Source organism: Hippopotamus amphibius, chromosome 2 (genome assembly GCF_030028045.1).
Source record: "Hippopotamus amphibius kiboko isolate mHipAmp2 chromosome 2, mHipAmp2.hap2, whole genome shotgun sequence".
Taxonomy (NCBI): domain Eukaryota; kingdom Metazoa; phylum Chordata; class Mammalia; order Artiodactyla; family Hippopotamidae; genus Hippopotamus; species Hippopotamus amphibius.
Genome location: NC_080187.1, coordinates 146,168,405 through 146,177,279, shown reverse-complemented (window position 1 = coordinate 146,177,279; position 8,875 = coordinate 146,168,405). Strand labels below are relative to the sequence as shown.

Genomic DNA, 8,875 nt, shown 5'->3' with positions numbered 1-8,875 from the left:
CTGTTTAAAAAGAGTGCTGATGATGTGCTTTTCAAAGGGTCACAGTGTCCAATAAAACATCAAGAAGGATGGGAGGGAGGGAGGGAGGAGAAAAGGAAAGAGGAAGAAGGAAAGGAAAGGAAAGGAAAGGAAAGGAAAGGAAAGGAAAGGAAAGGAAAGGAAAGGAAAGGAAAGGAGGGAGAAGGAGGGAGGGAGGAAGGAAGGAAGGGAAGGAGAGGGAAGGAAGGAGAGGGAAAGAGTCAAGAAGGGAAGGAAGGAAGGAAGAAAAGAAAAGGAGAGAAGGAAAGCACGCTGTTGAGATATTCAAGGTGTCCCATCGCTCACCTCCTGCGTGGCTCAGCCTCATGAGGTTGACACAGGCTCACACATTACTGTGAAATGGTTGATTTTTGTCTTCATCACATGACCTTGGAAACGCCAAGGCCCACGGCACATAAAGGGGAATTTCAATTCCAACAACATGAATGTTTTCTAGAAAGACTCACTGCTAATCTTGAAGCACTATACAGGTGACCCTTGAACAATGTGGGCATTGGGGCGCCACCCATCCCCGCCATGGCAAATCCCTGTATAACTTGTAGTTGGTGCTCTGTATACTCAGTCCCTCCATATCTGCGGTTCCACATCCACGTATTCAAACAACCCTGGACAGTGTAGTATTCACTAGTCATAGAAATCTGTGTGTAAGTGGACCCAAGCAGTTCAAGCCCATCAACTGTATGAGTTGCAATGTATTGAAAGGGGTTACTCAGCAAACGTTGCTAACAAGTCTTTCCATGCGAGCCCTCAAATCCCTCCCTAAACTCACAATAGCCAAAAATAAAAGGGTGTTAGTTCCTCCTGCTCCTGCTCTCCCAGCTACCACCCACTTCCACACCTGCTTCAGGCTGTCCATTTGGAACTCCTTTCCACTCCTTCTGCCCTTGACATTCTTTTCACTGTGATTCACAGGAAGTAAAGGACTGGGATGAGGGAGGGAGAGTGAATCTCTGTGTGATCTGCTCTGAATCCTGTAACCCATACCCCAAAGGACGGCCCAGGGCACAGAGCGCAGCAGGGTTGCTCCTGGCCTCACAAAGAGACAGCCAAGATGACCCAAGGCCACCAAAAACAGAATGCAAATGAGTCACCTGCATTTAGAAGGGTGCCCCTGAATAATCAAAGTACATTTATTATCTGAATTCCTAGTCAGGAGCATGAAAGGGAAACATTAACTCTTCTGTGATAGAAACAGTGGTAAAATCCAGTATGCAGGAATGTCATTTGAATGATAACAAGACAAAAAGTACAATAGCAAATGAAAAATAGCAACTTTGAATACAAAGCTGAAGCAATTTAATAAGAGATTTTGTTAATAAGAAAAATATATGTCCCCTGTCTTTATTACATACTGTACAAAATAAAATATTGCACCTTTACGTCATATAATAAATATATACAAAGAGTAGTGTACAAATGATCTCTCTTTTAACTTAAAAAGCCTGAACCACCAAGTGGGATGGATGATGAACAACTCACGGGCTGGGGCGTCCCCACCACGTCCCCGCCACGTCCCCGCCCCCATTCCCACCACCAAGCCCTCCGCACGCTGCGTCGCTCATCCCAGGGTCGGTGAGCCTGCAGTTAGAACAGGGGGCCTGGGGCTCAGGATATGGCAGAGAGACTCAGCGAGCTGGTCCACAGGCAGATCCAAAGCCAGAACCCACTGTCCACGTGTGAGTGACCAGGGACGAGGGTCAGCACACCTGCTTCGGGTAACTCTGCTGCCAACAGGCTACAGGCAGCATGCGTACAGGCAGCGGGGGCCCCGAGTAAACAAGTACGACCCTTTATTTGGGGTTGCGTGCCATCTACAGCCATAACTGGTAGGATGTTAAGGAAAGAGCCCCCTCACCACATCAGCTTTAGAATTTACAGTTGAATACTGGTCCCAAACTCCTTCAGCAGCAACATCTACTCCAAACTTAACCTCCACCTTGACACCATCACTAACACCAGCACTGGCCGATCCAAACCCAAGCCAACTCTGACCTAACCCTAATGCACAGAGCCAACTCTAGCCTTAACCCTAACTTACCTTCCATTCGCCTCACCTAACCCAACCCCCAAAATAAAAAGAACCCTAAACTTGCTCACCAAATCCTAACTCTAACCCCTCAGCCCAACTGTACCTTCCAGCCCAACCCTAACGCGCTTTGGATTTACTGAAAAATCAGTTCAAATGAAAACAATTATTTAGTATAAACAACTCCTTTCAGCTATCATGTTTCATAGTTAGATTACTTTCTTCTAATTTTTCCAAAATAAAAATCCTTAGGAATACTATTTTATGCATAAATTAGGTCTAATAAGGCTTTGATTTCTCTGTTTGTGTGCAAGAGAATAGTGCTTAGAAAATCTCATTCACAGCTCTTAAAAGCACGCTTTGAACGTACTTCAAAATCAGTAGAAAAGGTTAACCTTCCCTCTCCTTTGATTTCCAAGATGCCTCATTTGGTCTCAGATCGATTTCCATAGTTATGACAATGGCAGCAACGTTTACTCTGTTTTCTCCCATAGGTTCTCTAAGGGCAAGGACAAGATACCATCCCCCCAGGACCCGTGGATCAGTCAGGGTTACGAGCCTGTCCAGAGTGACTGTCTCCTTTTCACAGACTGAACGTAAGGATCTATAACATGCCATTAGAGCCAGCATCTTAACAACTACTGACCAGAGCTTCTACAATGTAAATGTCTTATAAACCTGTTACAACCCTAAAGCTGAGAGAAGTCATCTGTTGCTGTGCTTCCCAAGTGCTTCAGGATGTGCTACTCTGGACTAGACTACAAATCACTGGGAGAGGCAGCTCGTGACAATGCACAGGTGATCTTGGTGAATTCCTGATTAGAAGAACACGACGAGGTCCCAAGTGCAATGGCCTGCCTGCTATGGTATTTTATGTTAGTCCTGGAATATACCATTTAAAAGAGCTGGAATTAAAAACTGGCCATGGGGAAAGGACAATGCCAAATTTTAACAGTGGTGATTCTGCACTGACTTCTGTTTGATTGCAGAATCTAGAGTTGTTTTTTTGTTTTTCTTTTCTTTGTTTTTGTTTTTTTAAGAAATACATGTTCTTGGGCTTCCTAGGTGGCGCAGTGGTTGGGAATCCACCTGACAATGCAGAGGTCACGGGTTCGATCCCAGCTCCAGGAAGATCCCACATGCCGCTGAGCAACTAAGCCCATGTGCCAAAAAAAAAAAAAAAGAAAAAAGAAATACATGTTCTTGTACCAGCTACATGTGGAAACGAGCTTTTACATACTTATTTTATCTTCACAGCAGCATTACGACTCCCCCTCCCAAAGTTTTATCCTTGTTGACACGACTGACAGCACCTTTGTTTGTAGAGGTCTAGCGAACACAAATTAAGATGCTTTACAAACGTACAGTAGTGGGTTGTGTCTGTGCACTCTCCTGCAATATATATATATATATATATATATATATATATATATATATCCATTTAACACATAGCTCATCAGAGACCTAGTTTTTAAAAAAGCACTTGATTCTATGAAAAGCAGAAATTGAGATCACAGACTGAAGCAAAAAAACTAGGCTTGGGTTAGGGCCACTGCTTTGCACTGGAGTCAGAAGTGCCCTAGATTCACTCCTTAGCTGGGACAAGTGGCCTCTCACTGCCCTCTGGGGACTTCACAGCCCTGGAGCCACCTGCTCCTCCCAGTGCTGACAGCAGCATTAGCTTTTGGGGTGTCATGGACCCCAGGGAACCTCATCAAAGCTATGGTCTGGCTCCCTAGAAAAATATATGATTATATTTCATATATAACCTCAGGACATTTGCAAACCTGCCCAATCCCATCTGCGGAAGCCCTGTCTGAGGCGCTGAAACTCCAAGCAGAAGGGAGTCTGGGGAGAGGCTACCAGTGCTTGCTAGAAGGCCACTGACCACCCTACCCACTCTACTGTTTTTTTCTCTAAAGAACACTGAGTTGCACCCACATCAAAGCAGCTAATCTCCTAATGTCCCAAGATACCACATCTGTTCAGAATGGCCCTGCAGACGAGACCCGGACAAGGCTGGCTGCACGAGGTCTGGTTTGGACAAGGCTTTGGGGCGGTCGTGGTACCTGAGAGGGGTACGTACTATCACAGGAAGGCCCAAGGCAGTGCCGCCAGGAGGTGGGTCTCTCGCTCGGCACACAGAGTCTCTCAGCCACCGGCTTGCAGCTGCTGGCGTGGACACAGTCGACCTTCCGAGCCTGGACGCCGTGGCCACAGGTTGCCATACAGGGTCTCCAAGGGCCTGCGCGCCAACATGCGTCACAAACCCCCGACGAGCAGTTCCTCCTAAAGGCGGGTCTGGAATGAAAAAACATCACCAAAAAGTGCGCCATGGGAGAAGTGGGGTGTCACTTCTTGCTGGTAGAAAGCACTCTATTTTCAATATGTTAAAGGTTTGACACTTAGGACCTTACTCAGCAGCAAACTGATCTGCATTGTTCCAGGCAAAGTGGTGGAGGAATCATGCCCTTAAAACAGGCAAGAAAACCCCTTGTGGCGTCTCTGACACCACGTTGAAGCACGCGACTCAAAAGAGATGCTCTCCAGATGAGCTGCAGCAGATCATTTAGACAAATAAGAAAAGAAGGACACATTTGTTCACAAACTTTCAGCCTTGTTTACATGAGCGCTCGATACCTTCTGGTGTGAGTGTGAATTTGTCTGTGAGCAATCTCGTCCGCTGTGACAAGTGCTCTGGTGTCCATTTAGGACACACGATGACTTGTAGTGAGAGCTGCCAAAGACCTTTGGGAAGAGGTCTCTCTCCAGCCTCCTCAGCCTTCAACACAGACCAGGAAGGTGGCGCCCTCTGGTTTCTTGTTGCTGTTGTTGTCGAGAAGGGTCCACTGTACGTGTACGTTGACTGGACAGCCATGCGCCAGAGAATTTTCCAAATAGTTTACAGAGATTGACTTATTTAATCCTCACAACTAACCTACACAGTAAGTACTTAATTTTTTAAATTGAAGTATCGCTGATTTACAATATTATGTTAGTTTCGGGTAAACAACAGAGTGATTCAATATTTGTGTAGTTTATGCTGCAGTGGAAGTTATTGTAGAATACTGGCTATACTCCCGGTGCCGTGCACTACATCCTTGTGTCCTATTTACTTTATACCTAGTAGTGGACACCTCGCAGTGCCCTACCCCAGTCTTGCCCCCTCCTCCACCCCTTTCCCCACCTGGTAACCACTAGTCTGTTTCTGTGTGTATGAGTCTGCTTCTCTTACAGTCATTCATTTGTTGTATTTTTCAGGCTCCACGCATGAGTGATATCCTATGATATTTATCTTTCTCCGTCTGACTTGCTTCACTAAGCAGACATACACTCCGGGTCTATCCATGTTGTCACAAATGGCAAAATTTCATTTGTTTTCATTTTTTATGGCTGAGCAGTATTTCATTGTATATACATACACCACATCTTCTTATTGCATTCATCTGTCGATGGCTACTTAGGCTGTTTCCACATCTTGGCTACTGTAAATAATGCTGCTACAAAAATTGGGGTGCATATATCCTTTTGAATTAGTGTGTTCATTTTCTTCAGATTTATACCCAGGAGTGGAATCCTGGATGAGCTGGTAGTTCTATTTTTAACTTTTTAAGGAATCTCCATACTGTTTTCCACGGTGGCTATACTAATTTACATTCCCCAGTGCACAAGCATTCCCCTTTCTCATCCTCACCAATATTTATCACTTGTCTTTTGGACAACAGACATTTTGACAGGTGGGAGATGATACCTCATTTTGGTTTTTTGTTTTTTAATCTTTATTGGAGTATAATTGCTTTACAATATTGTGTCAGTTTCTGCTGTACAACAAAGTGAAAGAGCCACATGTATACATATATCCCCATATCCCTTCCCTCTTGAGCCTCCCTCCCAGTCTCCATATCCCACCCCTTTAAGTCTTCACAAAGCATCAAGCTGGTCTCCCTGTGCTCTGTAGTAGCTTCCCACTAGCCATCTGTTTTACATTTGGTAGTGTCTATATGTCGATGCTACTCTCTCACTACGTCCCAGCTTCCCCTCCCCACAGTGTCCTCAACTCTGTTCTCTACATCTGCATCTCTATTCCTACCCTGCCACTAGGTTCATCAGTACCATTTTTCCAGATTCCGTATATACGTGTTAGCAAACGGTATTTGTTTTTCTCTTTCTGGCTTACTTCACTCTGTATGACAGACTCTTAAGTCCATCCACCTCACTACGAATAGCTCAATTTCATTCCTTTTTATGGCTGAGTAATATTCCATTGTATCCATGTGCCACATCTTCTTTATCCATTCATCTGTCAATGGACATTTAGGTTGCTTCCATGTCCTGGCTATTGTAAATAATGCTGCAGTGAACACTGTGGTACATGTATCTTTTTGAATTATGGTTTTCTCCAGGTATATGCCCAGTAGTGGGACTGGTGGGTCATATGGTAGTTCTATTTTTAGTTTTTTAAGGAAACTCCATACTGTTTTCCATAGTGGCTGTATCAATTTACATTCCCACCAACAGTGCAGGAGGGTTCCCTTTTCTCCACACCCTCTCCAGCATCTATTGTTTCTAGATGTTTTGATGATGGCCATTCTGACTGGTGTGAGGTGATACCTCATTGTGGTTTTGATTTGTATTTCTCTAATGATTAGTGATGTTGAGCATCTTTTCATGTGTCTGTTGGCCATCTTTACGTCTTCCTTGGAGAAATGCCTATTTAGGTCTTCTGTCCATTTTTTGTTTGGGTTGTTGTTTTTGTTTTGTTTTGTTTTGATATTGAGCTGCATGAGCTGCTTGTGTATTTTGGAGATTAATCCTTTGTCCGTTGCTTCATTTACAAATATTTTCTCCCATTCTGAGGGTTGTCTTTTTGTCTTGTTTATGGTTTCCTTTGCTGTGCAAAAGCTTTTAAGTTGCATTAGGTCCCATTTGTTTATTTTTGTTTTTATATCCATTCTTCTGGGAGGTGGGTCAAGAAGGATCTTGCTATGATTTATGTCATAGACCGTTCTGCCTACATTTTCCTCTAAGAGTTTTATAGTGTCCAGTCTTACATTTAGGTCTTTAATCCATTTTGAGTTTATTCTTGTGTATGGTGTTAGGTAGTGTCCTAGTTTCATTCTTTTACATGTAGCTGTCCAGTTTTCCCAGCACCACTTATTGAAGAGGCTGTCTTTTCTCCATTGTATGTTCTTTGCCTCCTTTGTCATGTATTAGGTAACCATATGTGTGTGGGTTTCTCTCCGGGCTTTCTATCCTATGCCATTGATCTACATTTCTGTTTTTGTACCAGTACCATACTGTCTTGATCACTGTAGCTTTGTAGTATAGTCTGAGTCGGGGAGCCTGATTCCTCCAGCTCCATTTTTCTTTCTCAAGATTGCTTTGGCTATTCAGGGTCTTTTGTGTTTCCACACAAATTGTAAAGTTTTTTGTTCTAATTCTGTGGAGATATGCACTCCCCTGATGATTAGTGATGCTCAGCATCTTTTCATGTGCCTGTTGAATGCCCTCTGATTTTTGAAAAGATATTTACCATGGAGGGTGAGCCACTTTGGGGCCCACTTTGGGGTATCTGCCCTTGTTCCCCAGGGCAGGGCTCCTGGAACGGATGTATTTGTACTATGTGAGAAGGGCTCCTCATGCCCAAAGGCTGGAAGAGGGCCCTAGCCTGAACTAGTTCAATCACTGTCTCTCTCCCAGGAATTTGGAAGTTGCAGGAACAAGACATATAAACATGAAGGCTGGAGTAGTGGTGGCCACACTCTGCCACATGGGCCAGACAAGTAGAAAAAATAACATTCAGGAAGAACCAAAGAACGAAGCAGAAATGCACAGAGCTGCAGAGACAAAAGGAGAAATAACCCTAATGACTTCTCATTTCTTGGTTACTGTCCCTCCCGAGCTCTGACGGCATTATCCCTTTGGATTGAGACATTTTTGTGTTCCTATAAAAGGCTCCTTATCAGCGCACATAACCTATAAGGAGTGTTGAAACACCACTGGAAATCTAATAAGATGGAGACAATTCTGATCCCCTGAACTTTTCTAAGAAGAGAGTATTACACATAGCTGGAAGCAAGACTTTGATTATCCAGGAGGGGGAAACTCTATCAAAGGGTTTACTTAAACAACACTGTCACATCCAACTGTTGATAACATTTCTAAGAGGCTAAAGGATGAGGGTGTCCTGTTAACTGCAGGGGTTTTGTTTTCCCTAGAGGGTATGAATCTCAGGAGGCCAAAAGATGAGTTGCTTTGGACAACAGGGCAGAGACTGAGTACTCTTCAGCCATCCCCTATGCAGAGATCAGCTTTCCTACTGAAAACAGTTGAACAAATATTCCAAGAATACTCAAAGAATACATTTTAAAAGATACCAAATTGTTGCATGTAAGAATGGTCGTCCTATCTTAATAAGAAATCTCCCACCCTCTTTGCACAAATCATTCCAAGTTGACTTTTGTTGTGCCAGCCCAAAGGACCGTAACTAATACAGCCTCTTTTTCTGCTTCCATAGAAGACAGGGCCAGTGGGAAGTCAGAAGAAACTATGTAACTTCCTAAATATAAAAGATGAGAGGGGCACAGGGAGCTGGAGACCAATGCAGGCACTGAAACCCAGGAGGTTGGTCTTTGAGGACCCAGTAAAAGAATGCAAGATCAGTCTAGCAGACAGCTTCACTTCCTTCTGGCCAGGGATGGGGCAGGGTATAGGGATGCCTGAGCTATGGGGACACAGTCTGGGCACCAACACTGTGCACACTATTGGAGCTCATGTGTTTTTTTATGTAAACCATGAAAGTAGAAATGG

At 44.0% G+C, this 8,875-nt stretch overlaps 1 protein-coding gene across 3 annotated transcripts in view; it reads right to left on the bottom strand.

Annotated features, from left to right (window-relative positions):
• Positions 1-1,238: 1,238 nt before the first annotated feature.
• The window catches only part of LOC130844035 (vacuolar protein sorting-associated protein 33B-like), a 39,779-nt gene continuing 32,142 nt past the window's right edge, over positions 1,239-8,875 (bottom strand). For all 3 annotated transcript variants that reach the window (XR_009051138.1, XR_009051139.1, XR_009051140.1), the window contains one exon: positions 1,239-4,366. The gene's annotated coding sequence lies outside the window, so the exon portion shown is untranslated. The remainder of the gene's footprint in view (positions 4,367-8,875) is intronic.